Source organism: Apus apus, chromosome 7 (assembly GCF_020740795.1).
Source record: "Apus apus isolate bApuApu2 chromosome 7, bApuApu2.pri.cur, whole genome shotgun sequence".
In the NCBI taxonomy this organism is placed as follows: domain Eukaryota; kingdom Metazoa; phylum Chordata; class Aves; order Apodiformes; family Apodidae; genus Apus; species Apus apus.
Window position 1 is genome coordinate 20263101 of NC_067288.1, and position 22613 is coordinate 20285713.

At 44.7% G+C, this 22613-nt stretch overlaps 1 protein-coding gene across 14 annotated transcripts in view; it reads left to right on the plus strand.

Moving 5' to 3' along the window:
- Positions 1–4076: 4076 nt before the first annotated feature.
- PTPRF (protein tyrosine phosphatase receptor type F) overlaps positions 4077–22613 on the plus strand; it is a 382606-nt gene continuing 364069 nt past the window's right edge. For 13 of the 14 annotated variants that reach the window (XM_051624854.1, XM_051624859.1, XM_051624865.1 and 10 more), the window contains exon 1: positions 4077–4121. The gene's annotated coding sequence lies outside the window, so the exon portion shown is untranslated. Of the gene's footprint in view, positions 4122–19366; positions 19384–22613 lie in introns of those variants that run through there. The other variant, XM_051624856.1, reaches the window with a different exon arrangement.

Below are 22613 nucleotides of genomic sequence, written 5' to 3' on the forward strand. Positions count from 1 at the left end.
AGAAACACAGAAGAGGCAAACTCCAGCAGGAAACACAGAGGAGCAGAGATGAGTCCAGCAGCAAGCTCACTGTATTTTGTATGTTGTTTTCTTTAGCTTACCTATACACGATGTATTTTAGTCCTTCCATTGCCACTTATTTAGGGTTAGAAAAGACCAGTGAGCTGCTGTCTCAAGGGCCTGAACACATGGAGACCATGATGCAAAGGATAATCAGTCATCTGTAATTCTGCTTTTCTGAAAAAGTGATTACATTTCAGGAAGTCTTCTATGGGACAGTTGCCATTAATACTCCAGATTTTGGTCCTTAGCGGAAGCAGGAGGCAATTTCAGTTTCAGTCTTGGTGACCAGCATTCCCACAGCCTTCCTCTATCACATTTTATCCACTCAGGAGCAGAAAAGTTTTCACATTTAATAATCCCCAAAATATATTTTCACACCAGGAACAAATTGTCAGGTGGTGCTTCCTTTGGCTTGTGTGTTGCTTTTTTTCCCCAGTTAACTTACCTTTCCAGTTTACTATGAGAAGGAGGTAAAGGAACTATGAGAATGATTACTCAGGTTTTATGTACTTTGTAGGACCTGTAAGGCATCATCCATGAGGGGAGCTTTGCTGTGCTAAGCACTGTGCAAATCTGAAGTAAGAGAGAGCAAGTATCCTGGCCAGCTCTGGTCAGGCAGCTGAGATGAATGATTCATAAAGGGAAAGACACTTACTTGTACCTACTTTACAGAAAGGTGCCTGAGGAACAGAAAACTTAAAATCCTTGGCCAGGAAAGGAGCAGATACCACTTTAGCATTGTGACTGCATGTTTATTACAACAACAACTTTTATTTCTCCAATCAAGTACAACCTGTAGTAAAGAAAAACTAAGACAAAGTTGTTGAAGATTCCCCAGTCCAGACAACCTAGTGCTCCAGATGAAACTGTATAAGGGTTGTCTCTTCAAGGCTGCAGTTCCTTCAACTGGGAAAGAACAGAAATGGGCAATGCAGATTGGGGTTTTTTATTATCATTTGGAGCAAAACAGAAGCCTGTCCTGCAATGGAAATGAAAGAGTCTTGGGGGTAATATTGAAAAAATGATGGGCTGTCAAGCAGATTCACAGATGGAGATGTATTATTTTACATGAGCACCAAGTTGAGTGTTGCACTAGGCACTTGTGAATCAGATTATTGACTATTACTATAAAATCAGGTGAGAAAAAGTCATCAGCACGAATACGCCCTCCAAAGAAAAAACACCAAACCAGTTGGAGAAAGGATTACCTTCCAACAGGCTCTGCAGCTTACAGATACAATCCAGAGTATTTAGCAAGTTTAGCCACACCTGAATGAGAAGGGAAGTTGTTCTGACAAGTCTTAAAAAATTCAGAATCCTAGTCTTTTGATTTTATACCAATTTCTTACGTTAAAGGCAAGCAAGACCCATCCCACAGTACCTATACACTAGCCGGCTGTGAGGTGGCACACAGTGCAACACTATGGGTGTGTACATTTGCTCTAAAAAGCTGGATCAAAGGGAAGGAAGAGCTACCAGGAGCAGTGACCTCCAAGTAAGGTGCTGCAAATACACAGCAAGACTTTGCTTTATGAAAAGCTGATGAGCTGGGCAGGCTGGAGCCTGCTGAAGAGCTACTGAGGTGGCACAATGGGGTGCTATACATTAACTAGCGGATAAGACTTTAGGACTCTTGTACTCCTTCCAGAATATGGCTCTGGTGACAACATGCCAGTGTATACTGTACTAAATAAACTGCTGAAGTGGATGTTTTTGCTTTGAGGAACAGTACACCACAACTTCAGAGTCCTCAGACAGGTAAAGGGGTGACAAGCTAGCCACGCTATATTCAATGGAACACAAAGCACCAGTGCCTGTTGGGCTCACACTTTTCATGGCCTTCCAAGTTTGTATGTCATGAAAGCATGGAGTGCACAGAGAAATCAGAGAAAAAATACAGAGGTTTGGGTGGCAGCTGTATGTGGAAACTCTTTGTTTCTTGATTCAGATGATTAATGGCTTACACCCATGGGACAATTATTTACCTGCAAGTCTTGGCTAGAAGCTTCTGGGCTTCAACGTTTTATGAGGCAGCTCTGTGTCAGTCACATGAAGCCAGATTTGTGGAGGTGTTTAGGAACTTGCACTTTAGATGTCTAAAATTATCTTTAAAATGTGTCCTGTAGATTGGCCCAACATTTCAGTGTCTCCACTCAAAAAGTGTTTAAGCATCTGACCAGATTACCAAAGGAGCGTTCAGCTCAAGATCTTCCATTTTTCAAGCAAACTTCAAAAACCTGTTGCTTCCACATAAAATGAGCACAGGTCAGGTTGACACAACCTGCCTTAAACTTGCCAATACGGCTGCTGTGCAAGTCAGGGGAGCAGCTTTGATGGCTCCACGAATCCCTGCTCTGGAGCAGGGATCTCCTAGGTTCCCCATGGTCATGCGCTCTGGAGCATCCTGGGGCAGATCCAAATTTTAAAACGCGGAGTGGAGCCCACGGGCATTCTGGCAGTGCTGCCTGGCACTCGGCCAGCACCACTCACTCTAAGCTCGGTGGCCTCGCTGTGCAACGCTCCAAGGGGCTGGTTGGTGTGCAGCAACATTTGGATACTGAGTAGGGAAAGAAAATGCCCTCAGAACCAGAAGCTTTCAGTGTCAGAGCTTCCTGCCGAGTGGCAGAGGTGTAAGTCGGGCTTCATGTGCTCAGCTTAGGGCAGAGGCAAGTGATGCATGAGGGGACCGGCATCGCACTCAGGAATGTGAAGCCCAGAGCTCCTCAGGGTGCTTGAAGCAACCACGCTGGGGCCCAGGAAGAACTTTGGCTCTTCACTCGCACCCTGCCTGAACACAGACGCAAGAACAACGGCCGAAGATACTCAAAGGAGCAGTTACCAGCCATGCGCTCAGGAGACCACACAGGGGAAAATTTACCATACGGTGGGAAATGCCAGAAAGACCCCAGCCCAGTGAGCAGAGGAGAAGGGCAGCAAGGCGAAACTGCCGAGCACCCTGGTGATGTGGAGCACCCTGGTGTTTCCCACGCGGGCTCAACCCCATCGCCCTGGCAGGGCTGGCAGCGGGCCAAAGAGCGTCAGTGCATTCGGCGCAGATGAATGACTTGATCCTGGTACCATCTAAGAAAGCGCCGACCCTCCACCCCCCCAGTTTTGGTGTTTCTTAGCTCAGGGCACCGGACGGGGAAGAAGGAAGGGCAGGAGCGGGTAAGCAGGTGGAGCAGCAGCGCGCTCGCTGACTGCACGGGCTGCAGCAACCCCGACAGCCACAACACGGTCAGACCGACCGTCAGTTCCAACAGGTCTGAGCGCGGCGCTCACCCGCCGCGGCCGGGGAGATCCGCGGGTGGGGGGTAGGGCTGCGATCCGCCTCTCGACGGGCTCTCCTTGTTCCCCCCCGTTCCTCCACCCGGGCCACCTCGGGTCTGACCCCCCCGGCACGGCGATCCGGCCCACGAGGGGGGCACCGGGCGGGGGCCAGGACCGCCCCACCGAGGCACGGCGGCAACGCAACCCTCTCCCAGGGGCTCCGAGCCGGCTGCCCCCGCGCCGGCGGGGCGGGGCCCCCGGGCGGCCAGGCCCGGTCCTTCCGGCGGGGCTGCGCCAGGGCCCGCCCCGTCCCGCGGCCGCGCCCTCCCCCGCCCGCCCGCCCATGCCCACACCTGGCTGGGGCGGGCCCTGCCCGCCGGCTGCGGGCCGATTCGGCGGGCAAGGCGGGCGGCAGCGGAGCGGAGCGGAGGCCGCGGTGGAGCGGAACGGAGAGCGGGGGCTCGGCGGGGGGCAGCGCCGCGCCCTGCCACGGGGCCCCGCGCGGCAGCCGGGCCCAGCCCAGCCAGGTGAGCCCGCGGGCGGCAGGTGGCGGCGCAGCGGCGGCGGGGCGGGCGGGGCGGGGCCGGGCCGGGCTGGCGGCGGGGCGGGCGCGGCGCGCGGCCCCGGCGGGGGCGGGCTGGCGGCGGCGCGCGCGGAGCGCGGTCCCGCGCGGCGGTGGTTGAGGCGGAGGGAGCGGAGCCGCCGGGCGGTCGGCGGGGAGCGGAGCGGAGCGGGTTCTCGCGCGGCGCCCGGAGGCAGCATGCGGGCGGCGGAGCCCCGGAGCCCCGGTAAGTGGCTCGTCCTTGGTGCTTTATCCTCTCAGCCCCGCGCCCCGCTCGGGGGAATCGCCTCCCGGGGAGCCGCCAAACTCCGTCGCCTGTTGAGCCCCGCGGATCGGCGCCCCCGAGCGCCAGCCCCACCGCCCGCCTCGGGGGGCCGCCGCGCGATACCGGGGCCCCCAGCCCGCCGGGACCGCCACGCGGTGCTCGGTGGCCGCCGCCTGCGTCCCGCGGAGCCTCTCCGGGTCGGCGAGGAGCCGCCGGGCACCTGCCGGCGCTGCGCCGTGCTGCCGGGGGCGCGGCAGGGGCGCGGGGCTCGCCGCCGCGGCGTGACCTTCCCGGCGGGCTGCGGCGCTCGGGGCGGCCCGGGAGGGCGGCCCGGCCCCGGTGGGTCAGTGGCGCGGGGGTGCGTGCGGGGTACCTCCCGCGGGGTACACCGCCGAGCGCCGCGGGGCGTCCCGGGTACGGTGCCTCCGCCGTGCGAGGGGGCGCGGGGCGGTTCCGAAGCGTTTCCCCGCGGCTGGCGCTGGCCGTTCCGCTCCGGGAGGAGCGAGGGCGCTGCAGCGGGGCGCGGGCCGGCGGCGGGGGGCGGCAGATCGCGCCTTCACCCCCCGCGGTGGGGCGAGCCGGCGCCTGGGGGAGCGCGGGGCTGCCGGGCGGCGGCGTCTTGGGTGGCGAGAACAAAGGGCGCCCGGCATGAGCGGGCCGGGAGCTTCGCCGCTGCTCCGGGGGTGCGGGCTCCCAAACCGGGGCGGTGTGTGTGGGGAGTTCACCTTCTTCTCTCCTGCCCGCCCCCCGGGGGATCGCTGCTGCAGCGTCCCCGGGGCCAGCTCCTGCTCCTCAGCCTCTCCCCGCAACCTGTTGGGCCGCCTGCCCGGTGGGGAGCCGCGGGGGCGCCGTGGGGGCGGGCGGTTCTGCCCCGCGGGACGCCCCGGGGGTCCGGGCTGGCGTGGAGGGGCGGCGGGGTGGGCGCAGGCAGGCTCGGCGGGCGGGGGGGAGGCTGGAGGCAGGCGCTGCCAACGGGCGTGTTTGCCTTCCCGGTGCTGTCGGCACCCAGAAACTGTTCTAAGTCCCAACTCCGGGCAGTTCAAATACCTGGCACAAATTAAATTGGATGAAAGAAAGTATTTCTGCGCTGTTGAACGAGGATCTGTTCCCGCAGACCTCTTCTGTAGAAAAGATGTGGTCTGTTTCCAGGAAACTGACTGGGGCAGCTGTTTTAAAGCCTTTTGGAGTTTCGTGTTTATTTCAGATGTAAACAAATGGAGCTGTATTGTCAGTATCAAATAAAATGTTCTCTTGTCAAGTGTAGAATTGAGCTATAAAAAGTGATTTAGTCTGAAGGTAACTGGATAATCAAAGCTTCAAACCTAAGTTACGTTGAATATTTGCTGATTTAGAGATCTCTGAAGGCGTCTTAACTTGAGCAGGCACAGTGAGCAAATAGAGTTTCCTTACACTGCTTGCATAACCCTCTTTGTTCATTTTTCAAGGTAAATGTTACAGAAATGACAAATTTAATTTGAGATTACCAAGGTCTTGTGCTGAAATGAGTTCTCTCCGTGTCTGGTTACTTGGATGGTTGTTCCAAGCCTGCCAGTGTAGCTTTGGAAACAGCTTTTAAAATAAAGTCCGTTGCACCCCTTAACGATAAAGCAGGAAATGCGTGGATCACGAGAATGGTTTTATAGAGGGAGCAAGTGTACTTCAGTCCTGGCTTGATTCTTTCTGCCGAGGCGGTTCCCTGTGGGGCTGAGGACATAGGAGGGATAGGTATCCGTACCTTGAAGTGCCCGATCAGCAATCTGAACTTTGAAAGCAAGAAGTGAGATTTGCATGGTGAAACGTCCTGTTTCTGATCTGTGTGGTGGGCGACAGTGTTGGGTTATTTAATTTCTCAGTTTCTGCCTTTAACTGACCCTCTGAATGTGAGAGTTTCCTGGCCTGTGTCACTGGCATGCGACCAGGTCCTTTAAATGGGATGCAGCGTGACCATACATGTGAAGGGGTTAAAAGAGCTTATGGCCAAAAGGTTAATGCATTACTTCAGCTCCAGAGATTTTTATAATTCAGCTTAGTTACAAATTTTGCCATCTGCTCTTTTCTTTGCGTGTCTATGTCCATAAATATGTCTTGGATAAATACTGATTGGGGCCGTCAGCAAAATAATAGAAGCCACAGACATTTTATTCTTATGCATGTTGCCAGTGAAAATATCAGTTTCTGGAAAATCAAAGTAGAAACCAGCCTACGTTGTGCCTGCCTTTGGTTGTGGGTTGAGAGGTGTGCAGGTATTTATATATGTATATATATATTTAAAGGAAGTCCTGCTTTTGGGAATGTGAGATAATTGTCATTGGCAAAAGCAGAGAAGACAGTCAAAGCTTGTGATTATAAGGAGAAAGATCTAAGCTTGTGGGTAAGGGAGAAGAAATGTTTTCCTCTTTGTGTCCGCATAATGCAGGGCTGTGGGAAGATATGCTTAATGAGGATGATTATTGCTGTGGCTTTCCATAAATCCACTTGTAATGGAGGCTTTGTACAGTTACTTCTGAATCTGTACATTTAAAAACTGCAAATAGCGATAATGGAGTTGGCTAATAGCAGACTGTCAAGTAAGTGCAATCCTTGTGATAACGTTCAGCCATAGATCTCCATTTAAGTATTACTTTTAAGCAGAAAATGTTTCTTGTAGGTCATAGTATATGCAATTTGGAGGGAAAAAAACCACAATTGTTGCTGCCTGTTCTTGAATCTTAACCAGCTAACTTTAATTGTGTGAAAGGTACTTTTTCTCTTGGGCTTTTTATCAGATGGCAGGAGATCTACGTTTCAGTAGATGCATTTGATTTGAATTTAGATAGTACAAAGGGATAATAATAAGCGGCTTAAAGCTGGCTGAAGAGGTGTGAACGTGTGGCTGTCTGCACCTTAAAGTTGGGACATGGCCTTTTGAAGAATCTTTCCTGTAAACTTTACTGTAAAGCTCTGGGGTGAGCTCAGTGCTGCCAGGTGAGTCTGAGCTGACCTTATTAGTATTAACCAGGACAGACCTTTCTGTTTCAGTGGGGTTTTTTTTCAGTACCTTTTAGATGCCAGGGTTGAGAGTTAAATTACTCAGGTCTGTCACACAACTTAAAAATAAATGGTGAAGGTAAGATAGTAGAGAAAATTTATGTGCCATCTCACCTCAGTACAGAAAAATGTAAAATCACCTATTAGTTTCAAGTATAGCACAGGTAATAGGTGCTGGATGTTTTATATGGTGTTTTGAATTTTAATTCATGTAGTTAAGAAACAGCTTTAGAAGAAATCCGGCATGTGAGTTGTTTATGTTTGAAAGAACTCAATGAGAAATATTTACGATGCTAACCCTCATTGTTTACTTGCCTCACAAAGCAATGCCTTCACTTTCACCTTTCATACAGTTTGTGAGGGCTTCTTGAGTCGATTTACTTTTACTCAAAATCTAGCCATAAAAGTAAGCTTTGTTTTTACAGAACCTAGTGCAGTGTTCAAATCCAAAATGCATGCTTCCTTTCCAATAAAAACTTATAATTACATGGGGTGGTAGCTGACTGGAAAGTATTGCAAAACATATGTAAGAACACTGTTGTACAAACTCTAAAACTGACGAATGACTCATTGTGCCAGTGCTATATCAAATTCTATCTGTACACAAGGTTTAAATGACAAGTTTACTTTAGGCAGGGAATATGCAGTTTTCTTGTACTCTTTCTTCATCGAATGTCAAGTGAGCTTAATGAAATGATACATGTGGGCATACAGGAGGCACCAGTTGTAAAGCTTTAATGAGCAACAGGAGCAAGCACTGCTTGGCTCCCTTTGTGAAGATGATAGAGATGTAACTACTCTGTATTAAAAACCAAGTTCATGGTACTAATGTGTGTCTTGAGACATTTGTTTCTTTTAATGTACCTCATCATTATTTATGTGCATTTACTAGCATTTGTTCTATTTTTGTTTTCTATAGGAGAGAGGGTACTTGCTTTTTTAGCAGTATATGTATTCATCTTTACATATTTGTTTTAGTTGTGTTTCTAACTGGCGTTTCAGAATTTTGGCAGTGTTTTTGTGAATATAAAATTCTGGTCACTGCCAAAATGAGAATGTGATGATATTCAGCATGGGAAAGGGGCCCATGATTGTAGGTTAAAGAGGAAAAAACTGCTTTCCCCTGCAGCAGCACGGGGTTTACTTGTGCCTTTAACTTTGTGATTGTGATTTTTTAATGAGAATCTTCATAGAGCTTTGCAGAGCCCCCCCCCCGAAACCCAGGACATGTGAACAGGCAGTAATATCCTGCAGCTGGGAAGCCTGTGCAAGCTGGGAGGAGAACAGGGAAGAAGAGGATAGGGAAGACAGTGGAGTGGAGGTATCAGGGTCTTGTGCTGTTAAGTTGTGTGTGGATGCCAGGGTGTCTGGTGAAACCCCCCTGGCAAAGCGTAGCCTAAAAAGCTAAGGAATCCAGTATCCACCTAACCCTAGATGGGAGGCTTTAAACTCTTCACAACCTCTTCTTTTAATTTCTAATTTAGCCATAAACCATTCTGTCACAAACCTTTCCCTTCTGCTTTCTGTTAATCATCATCTTTCTGGGCTGTGGGGAAGATTTGCGTGACCTTGGTCGTTGCCTTGTGTTGCTCAGGAGAACTGTAGTGACCAGTTCCTGTGAGTGTTTTTGCTTTCTGTGGGAACGTCGGAGTTGCCTCAGGCTGTGGAAAGAGGCTAAGGGAGGGAAGCTGGAGCACTTGATATTTCAGGTCAGTGTGCACACATTGTATTTATGCCTGTGCCTTACTGGAAAAAAAAAAGGATGAAACAGGTCTTGATCCTTCAAGGACTCTATTACCTGAGAACTTTTCCAAAGATCAAAAATACAAAGAAAAATTGGGATTTTTGGAGCAGATTATGGAAGCAGTGTCTGTAGAAAGCTTGGCTGAGCAAAATTGCAAAAGCATCTCCTGGTACCCAGGCTTGGTACTTGGAGGAAGTAGCAATCCACTGTGTAGTTGAAATACAGCAATACCATTAATTTGGGAAGGGATAGGGTGGTCCCACTCTTATTCTTGTCCTTCAGCAGACATAGAAGCTTTCAGTTTATAACCTGCCCAACAGACATTTATTTCTTGGCACAAAATTTCAGCTGCAGCTGGCAAGTGGGTAAGTACTTTCTTCCAGCCTGAGAAAGACGGGAATTATTTAGGTTGGCACAAGGAGTTTATAGTTCGTAGTTGTCAGATGAAATTGAACAGAGGAAAAAATGTGAAGGCTGGGCATGTGGCATTGCTCCTTGAAAAGCAGTGCTGGAAATCCTGTCAGTGCTTGAAACCAAACAAAACAGGTATGTGCTTGACCATGGTGAGGAATTCTCTATTAGCTTCATAGTGCTCTCTTGCTTATTTATTTATTTTTTTTCCTGAAAGTCTAGTGTTTGAAACTGAATTGCACATGGATGCTCAAAGGATCACATCTGCTCTATTTGATGAGATCCACGCAGTGTGGTTGCTTTTTTATCCCTCCTGTGTATGGATTCTTCTCTTGTGTATCATCCTTGCTGCTGAAGGCAGCCAGGCACTTGAGCTCTGTAATATCTCTTCTCGCTTTAGGAGCAGGAAGTTATTCTTGGGATGGTACTTGATTGTTCAGTTAGATTTCCTCACAAAATTGGGTCTTTACAGTGTTTTGGAAAAGCCATTATTTTTCTAGTGGTTTTTATGAGTAGGGATAGAAGAGGGATGATTGGCTCTTTCTCTGGAGGAGTTTTGGTAATTGTTTTATCAACACGGTAGATGTTCTGCACCAACAAAGAGCAGCGAAGCTGGTGATGGGTCTGGAGAACAAGTCTTATGAGGAGTGGCTGAGGAAGCTGAGTTTGTTTCATTTGGAGAAAAGGAGGCTGATAGGAAACCTTATTGCTCTCTACAACTACCTGAAAGGAGGTTGTAGAGAGGAGGGTGTTGGTCTCCTCTCCTAAGTAAGAAGCAGTAGAACAAGAGGAAATAGCCACAAGTTGTTACAGGGGAGGCTTAAATTGGATATTAAGAAAAATTTATTCCCCAAAAGGGTTGTCAGGCTCTGGATCAGGCTGCTCAGGGAAGTGGTAGAGTCACCATTCCTGGAGGTATTTAGAAGATGTGTGTAGGTGTGGTGCTTGGGGACATGGTTTAGTGCTGGACTTGGCAGTGCTGGGTTAATGGTTGAACTTGATCTTAAAGGTTTTTTCCAACCTAAATGATTTTGTCATTCTGTGTATGTTGACAGGAGTGTTAATTTGGAAGTTACATTAGATCTGAGAAGTATGAAAAAGGCTAGTCTACTGTTTGGATTTTAGGGTACGTATTTACTTTTTTTTTTTACTTTGTAGACATTGTCTTTCATCTTGCAGGAGAACCATAGAAGTGGTAAAAAACATTCCTTTAGACACAATGTGTTAAGAAGGTGTGGTGTTACGCACTTGGAAGACATGAGGTGGAGGGAAGTAGGAAAAAGTGAACTTGTTTTTGAATGGTGTTGTTGCCTTTTTATAAACTGCTGTTTTCTTTAAATAGAAAGGAGTTAGTTGTGTAGCTTAAGTAACATTTGTTTCACCGAATTTGATCAAAGGTTTAGTTGTTGCAGAATCAATAATAAATCTCTTAAGGAAAACCTGTAATTTATGAATGTACCATCCATTGTATTTTAACTACTTATATTACAGAATTTGCAATATTACACAAATTGACTAGAAGATGCACACAAAATCCAATAATACATTTTCCGTGTCAAAGTTAAGTGAAATATAAAACATCGTTACCATAAACAATGGAAATGAGCCTCTTAAACCTAAGAACTAGAAGGCATGGAAATAATTTTGTAATATATATTCCCATTGGTTTTGGTGAGACTGTATTTGGGCATTGCCAAAATTCCTTTACAGTCTTATGTATTCTAATCTCTGTGTTGTTATGTGGTAAAAAAAACATACTCGTAAACTTGTATTTAACCCGAGGAGGAAGCCTGCATTTTTGAACACGCATTTTAGGTATCGACTGTCTCCTCACTATAGCCTTGTTCACGGTAGCTTCCAGTTAATAAGTGCAGACTTGAAGAATTACACCTAGGGAAACAAATACTTCAGCAGATTTTAGAGGTACTGCTTTAATTCTGCCTCTTGCCATGAAGGGAGAATTACAAACTTCTTAAGGAGAGTTTGTCACTTTCAATATAATTGTGAGATTGAAGTTTGTTGCTAACAGAGTTGCTGCTCTCGCTGGTTTGAATTTTATCTGGATTCTGCTACATCTTTCAAGTCTGTAAAATGATGCTTTATGCTCTGTGAGGGAGTGTTATGGTAGGGCACCTGTTTGGGATCTTTTGCTCAGAAAAAAGACATTTTAGAATAGTCCTAATTTCCTGAAGTCTCTCTGGTTGCAGGGGGTTTGTTTTAGTGCGGATCTGTAGGTGCCAGATCCTACTTCTTCACCCAGAGGGGTCAAGGCAAGGAGAGCTTGTGTAAAAGCCCTTAGCACAGCCATTATTTTAGGCACTTTTTTGGGATGATGCAAAATGTAGCTTTGTTATTTGAAGAGGGATTTTGGATGAGATTGCAGCAAGTGTGAGCTCTCTCTGTTTCCGTGATGGAGTGGGCAGGTACCATCCCTTGCAGAGACGCCGACCTCCTGCCAGTCTGCATCGCGCTTGGGTTTTTCTTTCTTTGCTGCTGAGTTCCTTGGCTGTCCAGGTTTGCAGCTGAGGTGTGACAGCAAGGGGTATCACTCACCTCCACACAGGAGGAATACACAGAAGAGCAATGCCTGTGCCTGAGTACAAGAGCTCCAGCAGCACTGTAGGAGCAAGTTCTTACTTCCAGTAATTGCGCTTGGCTCCTACTATGTTTTTTACCTGAAGCATTTTCTTTGTAAACAAGAACATAATAAAGTGTGCTGCTGTAATATCTCAGTGCCAATCTCTTGCTTGTGTCTGTGGAAGGAATAAAGAGCAAAATTAAGTCTAAGAAGGGAGAGTTCTGAAGAGTTCCATGGCAGCAGGCTGTCGTGGCTCTTGCAATGGTATCAGGAGGCTGGGTGTCTTTAAACAACAGGTTGTGGTGTTTGTTTTTTTTTTCTGAATAGTGACCAAAGGCGTCTTTGTTGGCCAGAATCATGTAGGAAGATGGGCAAATGTTTGTCTTAAAATGACTTGCACAGAATTGTTAGAATCAATGACTTGACTGCAGTGATGAAAACCGTCCTTAATACATATAATTCCTTAATAAATCAGGAATTGTATTTTATTTGCTTAGGTCATTAGGTGTTCAGGGCACGGACCGTGAGTTCTACGGTGTTAAAGAGTCCGTCGCACAGCAGTTATGTTGCTGGAAAGCATTTGTAAATATAAAATTGAACTAAAGAGATGTATTTTTTTTTCTTATCAAACTTTAAAGAGTTGTGCTTTGAAGACCAGTGAATTTTTTATACTCAAACATTGTCTACAATGAGCAGGTGAGGGATCTCCCTACCTCCTGTTTTTTCCTTTCTTTTTTTTTTTTGAGCTGATAACTATTGTATGTTTTGGATATTTTGAGAAAATGCAGATGTTGTAGTTTTGGCATTTATGTGTTAAGATGGGCTCGCATAACTGTGTAGGTTATAAATGGAGGATGAGCTCTCAGATATTGGCTTTTTTTGTATCTCAAGTGAGTTAACAGCCTCTTGGATTCCTGTTGCACAGTGTAATTAAAATAAACACTATAATGCTAATCATTTATGTATTTTTGCCGGTGGGTGAAGTTTTAAATTAGGAATAGCTTTACTGTGGTGGAAGTGGATATTTTTTTTGTTATTATTATAATGTTGCCTGTTTACAACCCAGTTATATTTCTGTGAGAGTGCATAAAAAATATTGCTGGCAGATTTGTTTTTGTTTTTTATTACCTAATTGTATATTCTAGTAACAATGTAATTATTGCTTTTAACAAAAACTGCCTGACTGGAGTATTTAATTCCATCGGACTCAAGCAGTCACTGATGAGGTGATAAATGGCAGGTTATATGTAGGATTGGATTTGCAATTATTTGCTACTTTGGGGAAAAAAAAAACCAAGAGGTTTTGTACTGTCCAGTGACTAATGTTGAAAATCAAAGCAGCACACCAGATGTTTTTTCTAATGACTGTAGTTCCAGATCTCTTTTGTATGGAGGAGGGTTTTGACGGAGTTCGTCTCTTGGCTTTGAAGTTTCTCTCAATTGTTAATGCAGCACTCTTAAATCTTTTGCCCTGGACTTCTCCATGCATGGGTTTTATGGAAGAGCTCCTTTCCCAACCCTTCATGTGTCTCACAGCTCCCTGCTCATCAGGGGATGAAGGGCGACGGCATTTTTGCCGTGTGGGCTGAACACTTCTGTTCACTTGTATTGTTGTTTTAATTCTATGAAATAAACACATGTTTTGCTTTATTTGTTGATGTCTGATTAGGAATTAGTGGAAGAAACTGAATTGCTGGTGTGATTAATGGTAGGTTTTGTTTCTGATGTATGAAAGGACTCATTGTCTGAGGCTTTTCCTCCATCGCGCTCTGCCTAATCCTGCTGAAATGACGCTAAGGACGGCAGCACTTTGGGCTCTTCGTCTTGTTTTCCTCCCTGCTGCATCATACTGCTCAGAAAAAATTCCCCTTTGAAGGGTCAGGTGCTTCTTGTGCCGAATCTGCTGTCACATCGTAGAGGCCTTGCTAATAAGGTGGGCGTTGGTCTGGGGAGGGTTGGGGGGCAAGGTGGTTAATCTGAAATCTGCAAACTGGTGTAATTAATGCTACGTTTGGGGTTTGAATCTGGTCCCCGTGGTTTCGTAACACTGTCCATCGCCTACTGCTTTGCAACTGCGGCTGAAGGAGGTGAGCTGCCTCATTCTGACTTGTAATTCCTCCCAAATTGTTCTTAGATCAACTTTCTCTAGTTGCTAATGTATTATTTCAACAAGGAGGAACTTCAGAATTGCTCAGTGTATGTTTTCAAAAGCAATTTTGAGTCTGAGGTTTGCAGAAATGAAGGCATTTCTCAAGTACATAGCAAGAAGTTATAGTAGACGTGACTGTTCCTCTTTCAGAAAAACCCTGGGAAGAATCACAGTACTCCACCCCATGAACAGCCTTTCTTTTCCTCTGAATTGGATTGTCATCCCAAGGTCTCAGAGTGATTTAAAAATATAAAATAAACTCCCGTGAGGAATCTCTTAAAAATTATTTGGTTCACGGAACATTCAGTGCACATTCAGTCTTGGAATCCATTACATGCCTGTAAAAAAAAATCCTCTCCGAAGTTGGTCTGAGTTGTGTCCCTTTGGCAGGTGGGCATGAGGGAATTTCATTGCTTTATTTTCAGAATAGAAGTGTGTGGAATTAATATTGATTTTTATTAGAGTTGTCTGCTAGTGCTGCTGTATCCAAGGGTCGTATGTCAGCTCTGCTTTTGTAGTGGCAGCTTTCCTTGTTCCTTTAGTTGAAGTGTGTAGTTGTGGAGGTCTGGAAATAATTGGGAAATGCCATTTTTTTCTCCTTTGAATTCAATTTGTAAAGCTTTATTACCTAGAATTAAATTCTTATCAGGTTGAAATGGTGCATAAATTCTTGTTGAATGGAGACAAATGCTATTAGGAATTGGTGAAACTAAGCTGTATTTTAATCCTAGATTTATTTTCACTTCCATTGTTGTACATCGAAAACACTTTGCATCTACTTTGTCCATCCATTCTGGTGTGTTTTTGTTTTGATAATTTTCCATGGTTAAGTTTGAGAGACAATGTGTATTAGATTCCCACTTACAGCATGGTTATGTGCCATGACATGGGTTATATTTCCAGGTACCTGGTGCAGGTGTTGTCAGTTTCTATCAGCTTATACTTCCTTTGTCTGCTAAAGAGAGTTGTCATGTTATTCAAGGAAAACTCTGCTTTTGGAAGAACTTCACCATGTTTTCATCTTATGCTCGACAATTATGACATCTGCTTCATTGTGTGTTGTATGCAAATATTAATTGTAGCTTAGAGAGCAGTAGCTTTTCAGAGCCTGAAGTCAGGTAAGGACCTAAGGAAAACACAAATAATGGGCAATCCCTCCAGATATGCAAGTTTATTTGATTAACCCACCTGACCTGCAGCATTGGAGAGCAGTTAAATATTTGGACAGTCAGCAGTCCTGTTAGTCATGTTTCATTAGGTGATGGCCTCCTCTGTTTGGAGTTTACTTTGGTTTGCTGCTGTTGCCAAGTCTTGTGTGCTCTTGAAAGGGAGCCATGGTGGGGAGGAGGGGTGGGACACCAAGGGGGGTTTTGAGGGTGCTGCTGAACCCAGCTCCTAGGAGTAGCTGGGAATGTGCATTGCTGCACCAGCATCAGCTGTGGTGGGGAGTGGTTGGAGGCAAGGGAGAAAATTGTTAATTGCGATTGTCAACACTGTAAAGGTTAGCTGGTAGATGAAGTTACTAACCTAAGCAGAAATAGCAGCGCTGCCCTGAGAAGTGTAAAAGACTTGTCAAAACCTAATCTAATCTCCAGCATTAGCTGTACATTGCAATCATGAATAAATGAAATTCCAGCAAGCTGAGATGGTCTGATTTTAATAACTTCTCAAAAAATCAAAATGAAGTATTGCACTGGAAGAGACATACCGTGGTTATCCAAATTTCTTTCTATAGAATTGCTTTTAATTTTATGCGAGTGTATGCTAATGGTTTAAAAACTCATTTGTCTCCTTGTCAGCAGCTTGATCAGTATTTTAATACAAAATACATGGTTCTATCTTGAACTGGTCTTGTTTTTCAATGGGTGTTGCAGCCAGCTGGAAAATTGTTTTACTTTTTAACTGCTGTGGTTTTGATCCAGTGTCTACTCTAAGAAAGTAAAATTTATGTAAAACCAGAAACACTTTCAATTGTCGTATTTCCATTTAGACTTGGGTGGGAAGCAGGTGTTTATGCTGAACCACTTAGTCTTGCTCTTCTTCTGAAGATCTGTGGCAACTCTCTGTATTACAACTAGGCAAAATTTCTATCCTTGTCAAAATGTGAAGAAAGCAAGAAGGAAATAGCTGTTGCAATTTTAATTTGGTGCATTTCTGGATGCATTGCTGAAGCTGTTCTGGTAGAAATATGGCTTGTAAGTTCTATGGGAGAAAAAGCTAGTACAAAAAAACCCAAACAAACCCGTTTGGGATTCAAATGTGGTTTTAAAAATGCAGATTGTACCTTTTTTGCCTATTCTGGCAAGAAAAGAGCATGATTATAATGTGTTTTCATCATACAGGTTTTGTGAGTTACTAGACAGGATTCAGCATTCAGTATTCCTGGCTTTGGAGTGTCCAAATTGGGTGTAATTAACTTAAAAGTCAGTTTTTGGAGACTGTAATGATTCACAGGAAAATTAATGACAAATTTAATGTAATTTACTACACTGTTCAGTATGGCTTTCTTACCTGTAATTACTGAGTTTAAAATATTTTAAATTGAAAATAGTTCTTTAACTTAGATTCTGAAATAAGCTATGGACAAGTATTGTGTATTTGTGGTCTCCAAGTGAAAAATCTTCTGATTAATAGAGCCACTAGATTATTTTTATGGTAGTTTGCTGGGACACAAATGTAATTTCTTGATGTGTTTCAAAGGTATAAGTTTGGCAAACTTTCTACAGCATCTTTTCACCTTATGAAGTTGCATGATCTTGTTAATGAAATAGTTTTTTGCATGGTCATGAAAGAATCTCTGGGTAAAAAGTGCTTTTTATGGACCAAAGGTTTGTTGGTTTGGTGTCAGCTGTGAGCTGGGTGCTGCTGTTACAGGAGGGCAGCTGAGGTCTTGCTCTGAGCCATTGGGAAGGAAAACATCAAGAGCTACTGACAAGCTACAGAAATCCTGAGTAGATGTGTGGCCTCTCACTCTGTTTAATAATGGATTTTTTTTTTCTGGTTTTGAGGAGCGACGGAGAAGAGTCCGAGAGTTCCCAGCTACAACATTTTTCAGATCCTTATTTGAAAGTGTTTTAAACAAGGGACATCAGAAGCTGAGATACAAAGCAACCTTTTGAAGTTAAAAGTGGCTCTACATGAAAATGAACTGCTTGTTTGTGAAAAGAGTCAAGTGTGAAAGGATAGGATGGTTTCACTAAATGAATTTGATAGTCTGAATAAGTGTGGTGAAGCAGAGAGGAGAATCTGGAAAGGTCAGGACTGAGCATGTGACTCCAGACTAGGCAGTGGAAAGACATGAAAGGAATTGAGTGTAAATGCCTTGGTTTTACTTTTTTTTTTTTTTTTTACTTAGAAGTGATTTACTTATTTTGGTGAAGATGGTCATAAAAAGGGAACTTTAGAAGCTTGCTGCAGAGAAGGGAGGAATCTGATTCCTTTGGGATCTTGTACCTTTTTTGTTCAATTTTTGTGTGGTTTCAAATAGATAAAAGATCAAAGTCCAAAGGAACTCCTTGTTGCATGTGCAGTCCCCTTCATAGTACTGCTCTATCCTACACTCTGTGGGTGAGTGCTTCAGCAGCTTTTTGTCCCAAGTACAGGATTTCTTACTTTTGGTGGCTCATTTTCAGTGATCTTTGAACTTACAGATTTTAACTCTGCTAATTTGTGGCATGTTTTCTAGGTCCTGATACTGCTTGAAAGGCTAAAGTGTGCTGTCTGCATTTGGTGTACATAGATGTGAGATGATTTGCATGGTAGCAGGGAACTGTCTGAACTTTCTGTGCAAAACTCCAGGTTGACTGTCACCAGGGTGGGATCTTAGGACTGGCAGTAGTTCCATCAAATCATCAGCTCTGTGCTTAGTAGTGATCAAAGAAAGCATATCAGATCTTGTAAAATGCTATGAAAAGAGTAAAGAAGAAGATACAGACCATTATTATGCCATGTCTAAATCTATGGTTTGTCCATATGTTAGATACTGTTTCATCTCCCCTTCCCTTCATCTCAAGGAGAATATAGAGCAGCTAAAAAGTGTGGAGAAATGCAGTGTGGTTTGTTAGACATCTGGAATGGCTTCTATGTGACAAGTTACTGGGAACACGGTGGTTGAAGAAGAAAGCAACAGAAGTCTGTGAAATCATGAGTAGTTTTGAAGAGGGCTTGTCTGTTTCATCTCCCAGTGTAAGAGCAAGGAAAGGTCAAATAAACTAAGGAGAATCCCAGTTCAGACCCTGGCAGGAGGAAGTGGTTCTTCATGCAAGACTGGTAGGGCTGTGGAACTCCCAGAAAAGGTCTGCTAGGGACTACTGAGTGGGCAAATAGGAAAACCCTACCAGTGAAAGTATTGAAGGCTACAAATGTGCTTGGGGATAGTGTGGATGTGCTTGACTTGTTCTTGCTCTTCTCTAGCCCTGTGCTTGCAGACTGTGTTGTAGACAGGATATTAGGCTAGCAGGACCTCTGGTGTGACCCAGCACATCCATTTTTGTTTGTGTCCTGTGCTTTGCCATGAACTTTGTGTCCTCCATTACTTAACATAGGGCAAGCCCTCTGCTGTAAAGCCTTTTTGGTGGAACTTATTTTCTTGAGAGCAATGAACAGATAAGCTGCAGCTGGCGAAAGCTGAAAGCGAGAAAGGGGAGTTGCTGCTTTCCTGTTCCCAGTTGCCGTGGCTTACCTTATGCTATTTTGGTGTTGGGCCATTTCACTGAAGCAGCAGAAAAATAACTTTAGGAGGGAGGGGAAGAGCTGAATAGCTTTCTGCTGGTTAGTGGATTAAAGCAGTTCATAGGTGCAGGGAATGCCCACGGGGACGGGACTGTGCAGCCTGAGAGCAGACAGCGACGTGTCCTCCTTTCTACCACTAGCAAGCCATGAGATAACTTGGATGCCTCTAGAAATAGCCCACACATCTCCCAGCTGCAGTGTCTTCCCTTGCTTACACTGACTTTGGTGATTATTAAAGCAATTTGGGGAAGGCTACATCATAGTGATATAAAATTACAAAGTTCTGTTTCAGTCTTTACAGTTTTTAGCAAGCTTGAGTAGATCACAGATGGCGCTCAAGTCAGGCTCTGTGCCAGCATGGGGTAAGTGGCAGCAGTGCCCAAACAGGCATGAGCAGACGCTTTTGCAGTGGTGGTAACCTCCCTTGCCAAACCAGACTGCTGCTGATGTACGTGTGGAGCTGCCTACCTCAACATGGTGGAGGCTGCGAGTCTCCTTACTGCCTGAAGCCTGAAAGTGGTGTCCTCTCCTTACCCTGTTGCATTGGGCTGTTCCAGAGTGAAGAGAGCACCCAAGAGGGCAGGTGGGTAGAACTTGTTTTCTCATGTTTGTGTTGATGGAAAGATTAGGAAGTGTTTTCCAAAAGCAACATGAGAAAGGAAAAGTGGTGGGAATTGGGACTTGGAGCAGAGTTTCTCCCTTAGTGTCTGTGGGTGATAGCATGGAGATGTTTCTTGCCCAAGGAATGGCAAAAAGCTAGTTCTTCTGCTTCTGTGGAAGTGGATTGTTTTCTCTTCTGTTGGAATGAGTGTTTTTGTGTACAAAATGCTGATCAATGTCTTAACACCTTGTTAGTATCTGCAAAAGAGCAATGCTTGCTTATGTGCCTGTTTTAAAAAAAGATGGATCATGCCTTGTGCCTGCTCCTTGTGTCATCAGCTCCCTCAAAAGGCTGCTAGAAGCTGTGATCTTCAGGGCTTTTTATTTTTATTGGGTAAGAAGCAGAAAAAAGGCCACTGTACAAAATAAGAGATCTGCTTTTAGTTGAAGCGAGTTACCTTGTGAATGTTTTTAGACATCCATAAGCAGTAATGGCGGAGGAGAAAGATTTGTGTTTGAATTTTTCTGAGAGATCTAACACTCAGGATTGATGGAAAAAATGTGTGTACTTTTAAAAAAATGTTATACAATATTAATGACTTCCAACTATTCTGCAAATATCTTTATCTTTCTAGGTAGATCTTTCCACCTTACCTATTTCAAAAGAGATTTGCTGTACTGCCTCTATCTAGTGCTACATGTCAAAATAATTTTTCTTTCATGGACAGGCCAGCAAAATGTCATGTAGACTTTTTTTCCACTATCGTTTTAGTACAGGCAGGTCAGCAGCACTTTTATAGAGGCCTAGAAAATTTCACTGCTTTTGCAAGGCTGTGTAAATAGGCATATCTGTGGCCTACTTTTCAACGCTTATGTACTGTTTTGTATTCTCACAAACTTAGATTTTGTTAGGTTTTTTTTTTTCAAAAAGCTTTACAGTTCATTTTTAAAACAGTGCTAATTCAGTGTGTCTAACTAGCTGGAGATCCTGAATAGCTTCTCTATTCAGTACAGTTATGCTGTAAAGCTCCTTCCAGAGTGATGCTATTAAATAATTCACTTATTTTCCTCAACTTATTTTTCTGTTGGCCTGCCTTTTAAAATCTTTACTGAACTGTTGTTTGAAATCATAGTTTTATTTCTTCTTTAAAGATTAATTCCATTAATGTGTAGTTTATGGAGGAAAATGTTCTATTATGAGAGAAACATACATAGGTTTTTATGATCGATTTTGGAAATGTTACTATGAATACAGACAGGACTGGTGGTAGAAGATGATGCAGAACAGTAGCTCGTTTTGTTTAGTTCTTGGAGTGTATGTATTAGGGTTGTGAATATTAAGGTAGGTAAAACAGGCTATGTAAATGGAAATATGTTTAGAGTGATGGAAAATAAAAACATCTCTGCACATTTCATAGAACTATTTTTGTTATAGTCACAAAAGCTTTTCACAATATAAACTGTTCAGTGAAGATACACTGTGACTTTGCCAACTGTCAATTTTGAGGAGGGATTGCTCCCTGAACTTCTCCATCGGTCACCCTATCAGGAGTTACTTTTTGCAGGGGACATGGCCTGGAGTTGTGGTGTATTTAGGCATCCATCTTGGGTCCTCAACTTGATTTTTACCTGGGATTTACACTGGCTCATTTCTTCATCTAGGGACCTGGCTTCTGATGAGTGATTTGCACTGCAGTTGTTTTTTCCACGTTGCCTGATAACTGCCTTTATTTTATTCCTTGGTTAACTGCCAGAAATAACAGTTGAATGCAAACCTTTACCTGTGTTTTGTTGAGAGCAGATTTGGACAGATTTCTGATGAGGTCTTTGTTAATTCAGGATCACTGTCAGTTTTTGAATGTTTTTTCAAATGTGTTTAACGGTCTTTGGTCCCTTTTCTCCTGGTACACATGGAAGAAACTGTCTTTTCCTTCAGCTTGGTGATAGCTTGCCCAGGTGTGCTTACCAGCCTGCCAGGACTTTGTGTCCTTGTGTCTTCACCTTCTTGTCCTTGGCTCCCACTGTGTATGGTTAAAGGTGTTTCTCCAGTTTTCACTGGTGGGACATGACTTTGGTCATGCTCTGTTTCTGTGAAATGGTGTGCTCAGGGTTGCCCCATGAAGAGCATGGCCTCTAGCAGCACACTCACCAGCTGGGAGAGTTCCATACCTGGCGGTGAGTCAGTCTTCTCTCCAGACTAAGAGAGCCTCTCCTCAAGGCCAGGAGAGAGTTCTGTTGGAACAGACTGAAGGGCCTGTTTTCCTTTGTGCATCTTGTGCTTCAGAGCAGAATTTACCTGGTGTACCTAAGACATCATGAGGGCTTTGCTTGGCTGGGCAACCAGACCTTGTAGGTGAACCTCAAGGTTGGTTGTCCTGGTGGTGTAGAGCCCCAGTCCAGTGATACCTGGGAACTCTTGGGATGGACAACAACACATGCTAGGGACTGGGCTGGGAAGCAGCAACACAATTGGTGTGGTTGGGAGGACGTTCTACACCTGTGCTTCATGCAGGGATGTTTCTCTCATTATGGTGTGTTCTGCTTGCTCCTTCTTGGGAACAGAGCCACTGACACAGCACCTTGGCATGAGGCGATGCTCAGCAGGGCTATGCTGAACCTTTATTCCCATGAAGTTTGGCTTTAAGGACTCTTGAAATTGTGTATGTGTGTGTCATTTTGCTTGGAGAAACCCACAGTTCAAATTACTTCTGCTGAAAGATGGGAACAGAGGTTACTCACATGTGAGTGGAGTCTTTCAAGATGTGCAGACCAGGCATGTTCATTTCATCTGCACTAGTTGCAGGGGCATGGAGTGTAAGTTGTACTCGAGTCCCATGCTTTTGCGTACGTGTGTGCAGAATCAGCACTTGTAAATCTGAGGAGGTATCTCCTCTGTTTGTGCTTGCCCGACTTGTGAGTGTAATTGTGGACTGCACATCTGGTACCTTGGGTTGGTAGTTCTTGCCCACTGGTTCTCCATCAGGCGTGCTCCTTGCCCTGGTCTGTGGTGTTGCAGCCACAGCACAGGGTTTCACAGCTCCCCCTTTCCACCTGTGTTGCTCATTCCAAAGATTATTTGTAGCTGCTCAAGATTTGCTGCAAAGGCTGCTGCAGGAAGTGAAACATTGCCCTATTGTATATTTCTATGTTTTCGTTTGGAAAACAGCATTTGACTCATTCACAGCATGATGCAAAATATTTATAGTACTTGAA